Consider the following 16,750-nt stretch of genomic DNA (forward strand, 5'->3'; position numbering starts at 1 on the left):
AGAGAGCAGAAGAAGTGTTAGGTAACAGTGCCTACCCCTAACTCAGGGTGGAAGTACCATTAGATAAGCCCTCAAGTTGTCTTCCAAGCGCACGTGTGCGACAGTATATATAATGACAATAAATGATTTGAAATTGAAATAAAAATTGAAGAAAAACTAAACTTTATTACTCAGATATTATGCTTTTAAATATTATTAGATTTTAAATCATAGTAGTGCTGCTTAGATATAGCAAGTGTGAGGATTAAGATACTATATGTAATTAGAAATAAGCAAGTATGAACTATCTAAACAAATGTATCTCTTATATATATTTCTCTTCTGGTTCGTCCTGCTTCCACTTCAAAACCAGTCCCACTCACATGAAGCTGACACAACATTTCTCGATTCCTTTTCGTCCTCTTCCATGTCATGCACTATACTGGCCTGCTGAGCATAATACATCCAACAAGTACTCGAGGTGCTGCCACAACGGTAAAGTAGCTTTACCACCTTTGCGGGAGCCACCTGTGTCTTTACAACAGCTTCTTACACAGCAAACATCAGAAGCTAAAAATTATCGTGAACACATTTGAGAATACAACTCTTCTCTAGCGTTTGCTTCCATGGGTGCATAGATAACTCAACCTCCTGGCCACGGACCATACTGTTTTAAAATACACGGGCACATGTATCACCAAATCTCTCCACTATACGCTAACACTTCTACCTCTCCTGGATATGGACAGTTGTATGTTTTTGACACAGCACAAGCTACTGAAGTACACTTACAAAATAAAGCAAACTCTGCATGCAGCGAAAATGTACTTCTCCAGCTTGATTCCATGCTCAGAACCATCAACCCCTTCACTAAATCATACAAACACATGCATGAAATCGCTCAGTCCAATCCAACAGCATCTGTACGAATAGTTTTCAAGGAAAACCCTAGGCAGGATTTACGATGATACAATGCCCCGACACTGCAGCGATTTTCGTCAGAGAAGATGGCGAAACGCCTGCCGAAAGGGACATTTGCATCTATCCCATAGGCAACTCCTGTAAACAGATTTCCACGCTCAACATGAATTACAATCCTATGGCTTACCCACTTTTATTACCCACTTTTATTCCCTTACGGAGACATTGGCTGGCACAAAGATTTACAACATGTTCCCGATAAAAGAAGCGGCAAGCGAATAAGGCTTATTCAATGCCAATTTTACACGTACAGATTAGCAATGAGGAATACATTTAGTATTTTGCACTCCAGCGGCAAACTATTCCAACAGTACATCATAGATGCGTATGTTAAAACAGAGGGCGCCCCTCTCAACTATCTCAGATTAGATCAACAAGATCTGCGCGTGGAACTATCAGACGCACTGCAAGCAAATGCTGAAAATAACAACGTACGTGTAGGCAAAATAATCATATTACCGTCCACATTTCAGGAAAACCAAGATACTGTACATGCAACAAAACTATCAGGATGCCATGGCCATAGTGCGTAAATACAGAAAGCCTGATTTATCACTTTCACATGTAATCCTGCTTGGCCGGAAATTCTACATGCACACTACGTCTTTCAAGAAGTATTTATTTCTTCTTGATTTCTGAATTCCTTTCTCACCGTTTTGTGTTTTATGGGTTGTTAAATATCAAAAAACAAATTGTTTATTAGTAACACACATCTTGGAAGGGAAAGTCTGAGGTGAATGGTTAAGTAAGAAAGAGGAGAATCAAGACAACGTTGTGCAGTTTTGTTCTTATAAAAACAGAATGTGATCTGTAAAAGCACATAGATCATCTTGAATATAGAGAGGAAGGTCTGGACCTGTGCCATCATTGCTGAACTGTTGTAAGAATATCATTTTTAATATTACTTATGGATTGCATTACTCTTATAACTTTGTATTTTGGTGCCTTAATAGATGCTCTGACCTAGATTATCACATTTTCTGACCTCAGAATTTCAGGTGTGCTGGTTTCACCTTAGGGGTTTCATTGAATTGCTAAGCAGGTGTGATGAGCGGCCGCGGCCTTTACCTGACTGGGCCACCAGCTGGATGGAGTGACCGGGGAAGAAAGCATGCACATGGCACTACCTTCCCCGGGATGCTAGAGGGCAGCCCTCCTTTGTGGTTGTTGCACCACAGATTCCCACAGGGCACACTGGGAGTTGGAGTTTGGTACAGCCCTGTTGGGTACTTTGGGTTTCCATCAGACCTGGGAGTAGTTCCAGCTAATCCTGGAGAGCCACCTTGAACTCTCCCAGGTGTAACATAAAAGGAGCCACCTCATTCCATTTGGAGAGGCAGAGTCAGGAGGAAGAGGAACAAAGCTTGCCATGGAGGAGTGGAGGTGAAAAGGAACTGTGTATTTGGTGTTGCTTTGTATTGTGCTGCTGTGGGGAACAAGACAAGAGTGCTTCCTACTTGTAAATAAATGTGTGTTGTGTGGGAAATTGTGTCTCTGCCTGTCTGTGTCGGGGTTGGGGCAGCTGGAGCGCCCCTGTTTTTCACATAGTAATAGGGATATTAAACACAGGTCTGTGAGACAATGGCCTACATCAGGTAACCAAACCTGTTGAAGTCTCAACACCAGACTTCAGAACCAGAAATCTGCAACTGCAGGGTGATCCTTAAGGGCTCTAAGGTCACAATTGCCTCCTCACCCCTTAGCCTGAGAAAGAGAGATTGATAACCGGGGTATCCCTCCAGGTCCGAATTTAGATACTGTCACACACGTGTGTTTAGGAGACAGCTAAAGGGCTTAAATACAGGTAGTTCCATGCCAGACCAGTGGGGGGCGGAGTGCACTAATTTTCCCTCTCGATCTTTTACAGACCATTCTAGGGAAATCCCACCCGGCTCTGGGGCAGCCACTGACGTCACTTCTGGTTCCGGTCGGGATGACATCACTTCCGCTACTGGCCTTTAAAGCTGCCATCTTGCTACCTGGAAGTCAGTTCTGTTTTGGACTCGATTGAATGAACATGTCTCTGTTATTTAATAGCTTTTGCAGCCATAAACGATTAAATGGGTGGCTGCCCCAAACCTTCTCGATGTCTTTTGGTCGTTCTTCTGACAATACTTTGTTCACCAAATTTTTTCCTTACAATTCACGATGCGGCCTGCTTGGGATTTTTTTTTTAGCACCCAATGATGCTTTGCGAAACATCACAGAACTATAGCAGATATGCTAGATGGGGCGCTAGCGTGAATAACTTATGGCGTATACACATAAGCATGATGTCACTACCTGATCATTACTCCAGACAGATTTGTTAAAAAAAAATTTCCAGTATTTTCATTGGAGGGGTACGTTAGCTGACCATAATGGGAATATTATGAAAATACTTCACTGTTCTGGAGAGATTCATTGCAGGTTGTGTGTTCACTGCTGGATTAAACATGTAATGTAGTGCAGATTGGGTACAGACAGGGACAGCCCCAAAAAGTATATAACACTGATACATTACATCACAGGCTCAGTGGGGGTTAGTTAGTTATAGTGATAGGAGCTCAGGATACTCAGAGTGAGATAATGGGCTCTGACTATTGGGAACTTGCAATATAATTGTATCTCTGGGTGACACAGTGGCACTGTAGTTAGCACTGATGCCTGACAGATCAGCTCACATTTTTGGCCACAACAGTCACTCCAACATATTTGGCTGACACTTCACTAGCCGTCTGAGACACTTAAAAGACAATGTCACCATTGTAATCCACTTAAAACTAGTTCAGTGTTTCCTTCCCCATTGACTACAATCAGTTTGCCAAGTTCAGCAAAATTCCCAAATCTTCTAAAACTGAAGGCAAAGAGAATTCAGCAGGGTTCACTCATCACTATATAGGAGATTTTACACTAGTTGAGGCGAACAAATTCATAAGTAATGAGGATTATTTGCTAGTTGTGTAGTGTGAAATAGCCAGCCACGCAGTCCAACTAGTCTGTGAATTTCCCATTGGGATTAATAAAGTATCTATCTATCTATCTATCTATCTATCTATCTATCTATCTATCTATCTATCTATCTATCTATCTATCTATCTATCTATCTATCTATCTATCTATTTAGTCTATAACTCAAACAGGCTTGATTTTGTTTTAAGTCGTAGGGGATGGCTCTGTGTGTAAGAGACAACCCATAAGTGCTCATCCAGAAATGAGATTAGTTTTCTGTTTCCTCCTTCATTCTATGCCAGTTCCAACTAAGACAGTGTGCCCATGGGATTATAAAGTAGCCTGGGTAGGAAGAGGAAAAGAAATGGAAAGTAAAGGTGAAAAATTGTGATTGTGAAGCAGTGGCTCCATGAGGGAGCGAGAGGGAAGGAGCTCCAGGGGTGAATCATTCCCTGCGGAGCACCATGGAAGAGCAAGGACAAAATCAAGTTGACTCCTAAGGATTCTGTAGATGCTAAAGAGGGCACAGGGAAGATGGAGGTCTAAATCTGAAGGATGGTGGTAGAGACGAGAGTTGGAGAGTAGGACCACAGCTTTGAGCATCTCAGCTGTAAGACCCAAGGGGTTAGCTGAAGAGACAGAGTGAGAAAGACATGCGGGGCTGGCAGGAGATTAACACTAGAATTACCAGAGCCTACGAAAAAACTCGTAAATCCGTCCCACCTTAAATCGCGTCTTAAATCCGTTTGCACCTCTCCGCCACAGTCCTTTGTCATCTAAATGTGCTGATAAACAAAAACTACTAGCAGCCAGCTATTCCATCCCCCCACCGACTTAGAATAAACTTCTCTCCTAGCTCAAGCCTTGCCTTGATTTGATTACCTGGGATTGAAGTGGAGTTTTACAGTGGAAATAATTCTAGCGTTATTTGGAATACACGCATTTCATGTGTGTTCCATTTCTATAGTAGGCTGTGCAAAGACATTTTTAAAACAGAAACGTTTTTCATATTCTAATAGTAAATGACAAAATGTAGGCATACACTATATAACGTATGAAGCCTGAAGTCCATATATCAAAGAAACACTTTCACAAAAGGTACAAATAAGAGAACACGTGTGCTTTTCTTCAAAAAAAATATAACTGCACAAAAAAAAAGCCGCGTTAGCATGCCACATTGACACTTTTACTACAACCGCCGCGGTGGCGTAATGGTATCAGCTCCTGACTGGGGATCGGAGGGTGGCGAGTTCGATCCCGCACGGCTCCACTTCGAGAAATAAACTGCTCTCATTCATACAATTTTAGAATAACAACATAAATTTGATTTCAGTCTGTAACAGCCGGTGTAACTTATGATACTGGTAAAGGTTAGCTTTTTTTTTTTTTTTTTTTAATTCACTTTTCATTCTCGCGCTATAGGTCTGCAGTGTATCACGATGCATACTACCGCCCCCCCCTCAAAAGGGTTCTGACACACAAACGCTGGCGAAGCTGCCTTCTTCGTATCTCACCGTCACTTGAAATCAGCAGTTCTTAGCTGCTTATCAATCCATATAACCCCATCTGACACAGCTGTTTTCACATAAATAAAAGTGTACTTTTATTCAAGACTATAATCGAAGAATAAAGAAAGCAAGTTACAGTTGGTGGTTGATACGACAGCGTGCGTGGTGCAATGCTAAGAACTGCTGATTTCTGATCCGTGGTATATAAAATCATCACATTCAAATATTAACAATATTATTTGAAAACGAACAGCGTCAGATCAGGTGTGAATTATGCTGGAAGTGGAAATTCTCTGATGTGGAATGTGGGCGTGGGTGCGAGTGGTGGACATAACTGGGAATTACTGTGAATGTGTGTGGTGTTTTGAGATACTGAATAGAGCTGCAAATTACAGGGAACTCTCAGATGTGGCGGGATAAACAGCTGACACATAAACTTGAATGAATCACCTCTGTATGGTTATGGGCGTGGGTGTGAGTGGTGGACATAACTGGGAATTACTTTGATCTTGCGTGGTGTTTTGAGATAATGAATGGAGCTGCAAATTGCAAGGAATTCTCAGATGTGGAATTCTCTGATGTGGCGAGATAAAACCTGACACACAAACATAGGTGAATCAGTTGTGCTTGATTATTATTTTGAGCAAACAGACACCGCAATGGCCACAGCTCCGTCACTAAAGAGGAGGTTGTCCCCTTCGGAGGCTTTGGCTCTGCTGCAAGAAATGGACGATTGCGACTCAGACGGTGGCGAGGAACTTATTTTCGATATCGAGGAAGACGATGAGACAGACACAGAGGAGAGCCCAGATGAGGATTCTATATCAGACAAAGAGAACAGAAGCCCTCCCCGCAAGAAACGTCCAGTCCAACATAAGAACAGCACAGCTGCACCAGGCATAAAGGCAAAAGATGGCACCATTTGGATACAGCAAGAAGTTGGGCGTCGTCCTGCCAGTCGATCTGTCACACACATGTCCTTCAGCGAAGCAGCCGGACCTACGGAGCTCGCCAAGGTATCGTGCTAAGTCCTGCTTTCAATAATGTTTTTTGATGGCCTGTATATGAAAAACATTTTTATGTTACTTATATAAAAGATGCATCGAATGTTGTTTACGTATTTACCTTTATTTATTTACTTATCTTCCTACAGCGTAAAGTAACCAGTCGACTGCAGAGCTTCTTGTGTTTGATCGACATAGGTATGTTGTGGACAATCAGAGATTGCACAGTCCACGAAGGTCACAGAGCAGACCCCAGCTGGAGCCTCTCCCTCTCTGAACTGATGGCATTTATCTCCATTCTTTTGACAAGAGCAGCGATGACTACAGTTGGTGCTGTGGCTGATGCCTGGTCAGAACTATTTGTTGTACCGGCAATCAAAGATACGATGCCCCGGCACCGATATCAGACTATCATGCGGCATTTGCGCTTTGACAACAAAGACACCCGTGCAGAACGTGTGAAAAACAACAGATTTGCTGCGATTTCGGACATCTGGCAACGTTTTGTTGAGAACTGTGTTCTGAGTTACAACCCAGGGCAGCATATTACGGTTGATGAGCAACTGTTTCCAACCAAGGTCCGTTGTCCTTTCTTACAGTACATTGCGAGCAAGCCTGACAAATTTGGCATCAAGTTTTGGATTGCGGCAGATTTGGAGACAAAGTACATGTGCAATGCCACTCCTTATTTAGGAAAAGATGCCAGTCGTCCCACGGGAGAAAGACTTTCCGAGTCTGTGGTCATAAAGCTTATGGAGCCATTTCTGGACAAAGGCAGAACCGTAACAACAGACAACTTCTTCACGTCACTTTCGCTGGCTAATAGACTGCTGCACCGCAACACAACTCTGCTTGGCACCATGAATAAAGTGCGACGTGAACTTCCACCTGCAGCTAAAGGCAGTTCAGTACACGAACAATTCTCCACGCTGGTGTTTAGATCTCCCAGTGCCATGCTGACAGTGTATGTGCCCAAAAAGAAGAAGTCTGTCTGCATTCTCAGCACAATGCACCATGATGTGGAGATTGGGCAAGATAAAAAAAAAAAAACAAACACGGTCACAGACTACAACCACATGAAGGTATGCTAATGAAAAAAAATATTAGTGTGACGAAGTATTCTGGTGCTATTCTGGTGATAAAATGATTTCTTCAAAATGTCACATATATTTGTCTTTCTTTTTTCCCCAGCGTGGCGTTGACATCATGGACCAGAAGGCGCGTGCTTGTTCAGTGCGAACAGGAACACGCAGGTGGCCGGTTGCTGTGTTCTACAACATCCTTGACCTAGCAGCGATGAACGTACACGTACTGTATAAGGCATGCACGGGGTCCACTGAGAAAAGAAGAGTGTTCATGGCTCACCTTGCAGAGGAACTTCATCATCGCTTCTTACAGGAAAAGGCGATGGAAAAAGAAAAGAAGATACAGCGTCAACAAACTTCCGTTCTAAGACCTCAGCTTCCCCCAGGGAAGGAAGTACAGTGTCAGGTGCTCATTCACTGTAATAGGAACCATAGCACAGAGAGGTGTGTACACTGCAACAAGTACACATGTCGTAAATGTAGGAATGGCGGACCTTGGGTGTGTGGGAACTGTTAATATTTGAATGTGATGATTTTATATAGCACGGATTGGAAATCAGCAGTTCTTAGCATTGCACCACGCAAGCTGTCGTATCAACCACCAACTGTAACTTGCTTTCTTTATTCTTCGGTTATAGTCTTGAATAAAAGTACACTTTTATTTATGTGAAAACAGCTGTGTCAGATGGGTTGTATGGATTGATAAGCAGCTAAGAACTGCTGATTTCAAGTGACGGTGAGGATACGAAGAAGGCAGCTTCGCCAGCGTTTGTGTGTCAGAACCCTTTTGGGGGGGGAGGGGGGGGGGCGGTTAGTATGCAGCGTGATACACTGCAGACCTATAGCGCGAGAATGAAAAGTGAATTAAAAAAAAAAAAAAAAAAAGCTAACCTTTACCAGTATCATAAGTTACACCGGCTGTTACAGACTGAAATCAAATTTATGTTGTTATTCTAAAATTGTAAGAATGAGAGCAGTTTATTTCTCGAAGTGGAGCCGTGCGGGATCGAACTCGCCACCCTCTGATCCCCAGTCAGGAGCTGATACCATTACGCCACCGTGTCCGTTGTAGTAAGAGTGTCAATGTGGCATGCTAACGTGGCTTTTTTTTTTGTGCAGTTATATTTTTTTTGAAGAAAAGCGCACGTGTTCTCTTATTTGTACCTTTTGTGAAAGTGTTTCTTTGATATATGGACTTCAGGCTTCATACGTTATATAGTTTATGCCTACATTTTGTCATTTACTATTAGAATATGAAAAACGTTTCTGTTTTAAAAATGTCTTTGCACAGCCTACTATAGAAATGGAACACACATGAAATGCGTGTATTCCAAATAACGCTAGAATTATTTCCACTGTAAAACTCCACTTCAATCCCAGGTAATCAAATCAAGGCAAGGCTTGAGCTAGGAGAGAAGTTCATTCTAAGTCGGTGGGGGGGATGGAATAGCTGGCTGCTAGTAGTTTTTGTTTATCAGCACATTTAGATGACAAAGGACTGTGGCGGAGAGGTGCAAACGGATTTAAGACGCGATTTAAGGTGGGACGGATTTACGAGTTTTTTCGTAGGCTCTGGTAATTCTAGTGTTAAGAACTCAGTGTCTGACTGTTTTCTACTTGGATTTAACTTATTTATTGTTGGTTTATATCCTCACAGATACACTGATTTTATTGGAATATTGACTTATTTGTTCTTGTGTGTCCTCATTCACCCTATTACACCTCGACCTATGACACCTCGATTGATGATCTTGTTCAAGGGGCAAATGTGCCAGATTCCACCAACCCAGACATCACACTTCCCTACAAATATCTATAGCACCTATTTGCATTGTACAGCATCAATCCTGTTATTTTGCCTTTTAAATGAGTGAGCATCTCTTCAGTTTATGTCCAATACTTATATACACCATTCAACCACGTCATTACACCCCTGTGACTAATATTGCGTAGGTGTCCCTCATGCCGTCAAAACATCTCTGACCTGTCAAGGCATGGACACACCAAGACCTCGGAAGGTGCCCTGTGGCATCTGGCACCAAGATGTTAGCAGCAGATTCTTCAAGTCCTGTAAGTTGTGAGGTGCAGCCTCCATGGATTAGACTTGTTTTTTCATCATTTCCACCAGGATGCAATACAATTTATTTTTGTATAGCCCAAAAATCACACAAGGATGCCTTTTGACAACCCCACAGCCTTGACTCTCTAAGATGACAAAGAAAACCTCAAAAAAACAAACCTTGGGAAAGGAAGTTCAAAGAGAGACCCCTTTTCAGAACTTGAATAGATTGAGATCTGGGGAATTTGGAGGCCAAGTCAACACCTCGATCTCTTTGTTATGTTCCCTAAACTGTTCCTGAACAATTTTTGCTGTGTGGCAGAGCACATTACCTTACTAAAATAGGCCACTGCCATTAGGCAATCTCATTGGCATGAAGGAGTGTACATGGTCTGCAACAATCTTTAGGTAGTTGGTAACAGTGACAGTAATGAAGGCCAGGACCCAAGGTTTCCCAGCAGAACTTTGCCCAGAGCATCACATTCCTGCTACTGGTTTCCCTCCTTCCCATAGTGCATCCTTCTACCATCTCTTCCCCAGAAACTGTCCAGATAATCTAAAAGAAAACGTGATTCATCAGACCAGGTTACCTTCTTCCTTTGCTCCATGGTTCAGTTCTGAAGCTCATATGCCCATTGTGGGTGCTTTTGGCAATGGACAAGGGTCAGCATGCTGTGATGCACTGTGTATTCTGACACCTTTCTGTCACAGCCAGCGTTAAGTTTTTCTGCAATTTGTGCTACAGTAGCTTTTCTGTGAGATTGTACCTGACAGGCTGGTCTTTGCTCCCCACACTAATCAATGAGTCCTGGGCACCCATGACCCTGTCACCGCTTCCCTGGTTGTCCTTCCTTGGACCATTTTTGGTAGGTACTAACAACTGCATGCTGGGAAAACCCCACAAGACCTGCCATTTTGGAGATGCTCTGTCCCAATTCTCTAGCCATCACAATTTGACCGTTGTCAAAATCACTGAGATCCTTATGCATGCCCATTTATCCTGCTTCCAACACATCACCTTCAAGAACTGACTGTTCACTTGCTGCTTAATACATCCGACCAGTGTCGGATTTCCCATAAGGCCAACCTAGGCCATGGCCTAGGGCGCAGTGGTCAGGGGGGCGTATCCACATTACTAACCGAGAATGGTAAACCGGATGGACGCAGGGACATCCGGCCATGGGCCGTGGATGCAAAAGACGTACTGCGCAGACGCCCCACAAATCACACACCCCCCCTCCAAGCAACGGGAACCGGATGGAATGCAACGTAAAAAAAGAAATGAGGCGCCGCGACCATAGAAAAAAGGAGTCAGACACCGGCGCATTGCACACAAAACGGGACACACACAAAGAGGAGGATTCAACAAGCCCCTAGCACACAAAACAAAAGAAGCCGTGAGCGCCACACAAAGCCCATTGGACACGAAACGGGACAGACTATGGACATAGCACATGAAACGTACACAAAAACGACGATTCAAACCCGCGAACACACTAACATAAATAAGAAATGACACACAAAGCCCCATTTCTGAAGGAACCGTCCGTATTAAACATACGTCATCTCATCATCATGCAGCATAGGTGGATCTCATTACAATGAGGCACTATTAACCGTTCAACCGCAGAAAAGGCTCCATATTAACAGTGAGTGCGGTCCTCCTTATTACTTATCCATATTTCTCACGCTGAAGAACAAACAAGTCATGAATTCACGATCACGTGACCCTGTAGTTAGGAATATAGCGGGTTGGAAAATGGATGGATGGATAGATGGATGGGTACAAAATGATACGGCTCGGATAACGGGACCAAACACACGAACCCGCATGAAAAAACAAAATACACGTCGGCGCCTACAACGCGCTTCTGAAACTCCGGAAGAAAAAATGTCTCGGCTCCAAAAACGCAAAGCTCAACTAACACAGTTACAGAGACGAGCCCAAATGGACAGACACAATGAACGTAGACGCATGCAGCGCGTGTCTCAAAGTGCTGCATCGAAACAGGCACGGGTTCAAAACGAAACACCTCGCGTCTCAGACATACAAAAACGGCAGCGAAGAGACAACATAAATAAACGCAGACGTCTACAACGCGCATCTGAAATGCCGGAAAACAAGCAGGCAAGGCTCCAAAAAGAGAAAGCTCGACTGACCGACATACAATAACGGGCAAGGCTCGATACAAACAATGCATGACATAGACTACAACGGACTTCTCACACAGCACAGGTGAATCGATTACAGCTCCAAAACAGCACGTCCCAAATACTGGACATGCAACGACGCGCCTCTCAAACGGCACAAGCAAAAGATACACGTCACGGACATCAACGCCAGACACCTGCTAAACGCTTGTGCCACTTAGCTGACAACGCGTTCAATAATGAGTCCACTATTCAGGAAAATTCATTGGGATTAATGAATGTCATTTGCAATCATTGTCATTCACTTAACTTCCCTGAAGAAACAACTGGCAATACAAGTAATGAATTTACACGTTGTTGTCGAAAGGGTCAAATTAGACTGCCTCCTTTACATTCATATCCTGCATATCTACAGAAGCTTCTAACTGACGAAGTACCTGAAAGTAAAAACTTTATGAACTGCATTAGATCCTACAAATCGGTATCCACTGTGAACATCAACAGTACCACTGCACGTGACATCCGTCTTGCAAAACTGTTAATTATTGATGAATGTACAATCGCATCCAGTCACTTACTCAACACCATTTATAAACTTCTACAAACGTTGATGAATAATAATATTCCCTTTGGAGGAAAGGTACTTTTATTAGGAGGAGATTTTAGACAGTGCTTAGTTATTGTTCCACATGCCATGCGCTCAGCTATTGTTCAGTCCACCTTAAAATACGCAGACAATTGGCATTGCTTTCAAAAGATACAGTTAGTACAAAACATGCGATGTCCAGATCCACATTATAACAATTGGTTATTACAACTGGGAGATGGTACACTCACCAATACAGATAGACTTCACCCAGATATTATTACAATTCCTCAAGCCTTTATCTGCGACGACTTAGTTACAGAGATATTTGGAACAGCAATCTCATTAGACCAAATGCCCCTTTTAACACAACGCACTATATTATGTCCAAAAAATATTAATGTGGATCACATAAATACCCAAGTCATTGCATTACTTCCTGGAGAGACACAACTCTTTCTAAGCTCTGGCAAAGTTGACTCTGATGACGACAATGACCATCTTCATTTCCCCTTAGAATATTTAAACACTATTTACCCAGCCGGATTAAAACAACACAATCTTAGCCTTAAAAACGGAACAATACTCATGCTATTAAGAAACCTTAACGCTAAACAGGGTTTATGCAGTGGCACACATTTGGTCATCAACACCATGACACACAATGTTATTCAAGCGACAGTTCTTAAAGGATCACATGCTAACAATACTGTTCTGATTCCTAGAATTGACCTTACAAGTTCTGACCTGGAATTACCTTTTACACTTAAACGGCAACAGTTCCCCATTAACCCTGCATTTGCCATGACCATCAACAAATCACAAGTACAAACCATGGACAACGTTGGCATCTACCTCTCTGAACCCGTTTTTGGACATGGACAACTTTATGTGGCCTTCTCACGAGTTCGACGTTCATCTGACGTTACAGTTAAGGTTATAAGTGCTCCATGCCAAGGAAAACTCATTCAAGGACAATACACCATCTTTACTACTAATGTTGTGTACAAAGAAATTTTCCAATAAACCTTTACACTGTGCCACACACTTTATTGTTTGCTTTCTATATGCATCATCTACACCTTCACACTATTCTATATCTCATTCATACATCTCACTCTTTGTCATTTCCCAACACCAGGGGTTGGCGAGCGAAGCGAGCAGGGGGCAGAGCCCCCTAGTATACAGAAGAAATAACAACCAAATATTTACACATTTTTCAGTATATTTTGAAAAGGCCATATTAAATGCTGTTTTTTAAATGTACATCCATATACATTAAATAAATTGAGCGGTACATTTACGTTGCCATGACTTCTCCTGAACTTGAAGAAGAGGGAAGAAACCTGCTTTTGATTTTCAAAGATGATCTGGAACCCGCTCTATGCGATGAACTTGTCCATCTGAAATCTCACATAACTGATTGCAACATTGGGACTAAAAACCCCTTAGCAGTTTTCAAGTGGCTACGAGAAAAAGGACTATAAACAGTTTATCCAAACATTGATATTTTATTAAGAACTAGCTGATTACCCAATGGCTTTGCTCACTGAGGGCAAGGGAAAAAAATGTAGTCTATAAGTTATTAAACAGTAAAACATTAACATTTAAGAAGTAAAGATACATTGAGCACTACTGGAGTGGTTTCGGGTAAACTACATTTTAAAGGCGCTATAACACAACAGGTAAGTAGTACTAACAGCAGCTAAAATGTATTTGGATCATCTCTCGGTAGTAGATCCCTTGTGAAAGGCGGTACACGACCGCTGTGGTATAGAAATTACATTTTCTATGTCATTGTCCAAATTTCTGCCTGACAACCTTGCACTAAGTGCCTGTGATTTACTTCTTAAAATAATTCATCACAAAAGCAACCTTAAATGTTGTGGGGTTTTAGTGACCCAAACTCACCTTAAGGGACAGTAAGTAGTCGTGCTGGGCAATTTACAAGCAGAGTACTGCTTCGATGGCGCCGATTACACTCACTCGCATAGATTTCCACTCTCCCGGGAGCACTTGAAGTGTCACAAACAGTGTGAGAAGAGAGGACGCTGCCCGAAACTGCAAAGCTCTCGACCCGGCGGAGCAGCCCGACATTCCCGCCTCCCAGCGTCCAGCTTGTTCTCACAACCCCTCACCGCTGAAGGCGGTCTTGTCTTCACATTGTTTACAGCTTGGCGCAGTTAAAAAGTAGAAAGACGCAAAGCTGTTTTCCTCATCTCTTCTACTATCAAGTACTGGCAACTAAAAAAAAGTTACAATGTGGCAGTTTCCGCGACAGTCACATGGACGAATAAATAAAACTTCTCTGTCAGAACGCGCCTGGCGGCGGACGGCTCAGCGCTGCAGTCCAGAGAGGAGGGCTGGGAGAGGACGACGCATGGTGCACATCTATGGGATAGATCGGCGTGTTTGTGTTTACTTCTTTTCAATATCAGCAAAATAACTCTCACACAAATAATAACAATTCGTAAAGACGATATAAAAATGGCGTCCACAAATGAAATGATTAGTTCCTATATTGTAATATGTTCTGTGGTCATACGTAATTTCTGTTTCATACGTAATTTCCATATCGCGTGGTCATACATAATTCCCTTTTCAAACGCGAAAAGAATTTTATATATATAGATGTTTGTCTGTGACGAATTCCTCGGCCGAAATGTCTTTTTCTTCTATGAAAAGAATCAAGGATCATTTAAGATCTACGATGCAGCAAAATAAGCGGAATGCCCTTGCACTTTTTTGCATTGAAGCAGATTTAACAAGATCTGTCGACTTCAATGAAACAATTGAAGCCTTTTCATGGACAAAAGTGGGAAGGAAGAAATTTAAGGTATTTAAGACAACTTGAAGAAATTCAACGGAAAGGTGTTAATGTTAAGCAGCTTCATAAGTAGTGTAGTAGTGTAGTTTTGAATTAAAATATAATGTGGTTCAAAGATTATAAAGATGGTATTAAGTGCTTATATGTTTCAAAAATAAACTATTCAACTTTTTTTGGGGGGGGGGGGTTGGGCGGCGCAGAATTATGTGCTTTGGCCTAGGGCGTAGAAATGTGTAAATCCGGCCCTGCATCCCATGCCTTGACAGGTGTCATTGTAACAAGATCATTAATGTGATTCACTTCACCTGTCAGTGATATGAATGTTGTGGCCGATGGGTGTATGTGAGTCTGTCTGTCACAATATTCACATGCAGGTTTGTCAGTCAAGCAACTGTGGCCCTCATGATCCTGAACTGGCGTGAGTGGGCTTGTGAGTGGTCTGTGTTCCGCTTTCTTGGGATTGGGACCTTGGCGGTCCGATCCTCGGCTACAGAAGCTGGCTCTTGGGACGTGGAATGTCACCTCTCTGAAGGGGAAGGAGCCTGAGTTAGTGCGCGAAGTTGAGAGGTTCCGGCTAGATATAGTCGGACTCACCTCGACGCACAGCTTGGACTCTGGAACCAATCTCCTTGAGAGGGGCTGGACTCTGTACCACTCTGGAGTTGCCCCCAGTGAGAGGCGCCGAGCGGGTGTGGGTATACTTATTGCCCCCCGACTTAGAGCCTGTACATTGGGGTTTACCCCGGTGGACGAGAGGGTAGCCTCCCTTCGCCTTCGGGTGGGGGGACGGGTCCTAACTGTTGTTTGTGCGTATGCACCGAACAGCAGTTTGGAGTACCCACCCTTTTTGGAGTCCCTGGAGGGGGTGCTAGAGGGCATACCTTCTGGGGGACTCCCTCGTTCTGCTGGGAGACTTCAATGCTCACGTGGGCAATGACAGTGAGACCTGAAAGGGCGTGATTGGGAGGAATGGCCCCCCCGATCTGAACCCGAGTGGTGTTTTGTTATTGGACTTCTGTGCTCGTCACGGATTGTCCATAACGAACACCATGTTCAAGCATAGGGGTGTTCATATGTGCACTTGGCACCAGGACACCCTAGGCCTCAGTTCGATGATCGACTTTGTGGTCGTGTCGTCGGACTTGCGGCCACATGTCTTGGACACTCGGGTGAAGAGAGGGGCGGAGCTGTCAACTGATCACCACCTGGGTGGTGAGTTGGCTTCGATGGTGGGGGAGGATGCCGGTCAGGCGTGGTAGGCCCAAACGTGTTGTGAGGGTCTGCTGGGAACGTCTGGCAGAGCCCCCTGTCAGAAGTAGCTTCAACTCCCACCTCCGGCAGAACTTCGACCACATCCCGAGGGAGGTGGGGGACATTGAGTCCGAATGGGCCATGTTCCGTGCCTCTATTGTTGAGGCAGCTTACCGGAGCTGTGGCCGTAAGGTGGTCGGTGCCTGTCGTGGCGGCAATCCCTGAACCTGTTGGTGGACACCGGCGGTGAAGGATGCCGTCAAGCTGAAGAAGGAGTCCTAACGGTCCCTTTTGTCCTGTGGGACCCTGGAGGCAGCTGATAGGTACCGGCAGGCTAAGCGGAATGCGGCTTTGGTGGTTGCTGAGGCAAAAACTCGGGCGTGGGAGG

Source organism: Erpetoichthys calabaricus, chromosome 4 (assembly GCF_900747795.2).
Source record: "Erpetoichthys calabaricus chromosome 4, fErpCal1.3, whole genome shotgun sequence".
NCBI classification, from domain to species: Eukaryota; Metazoa; Chordata; class Cladistia; order Polypteriformes; family Polypteridae; genus Erpetoichthys; species Erpetoichthys calabaricus.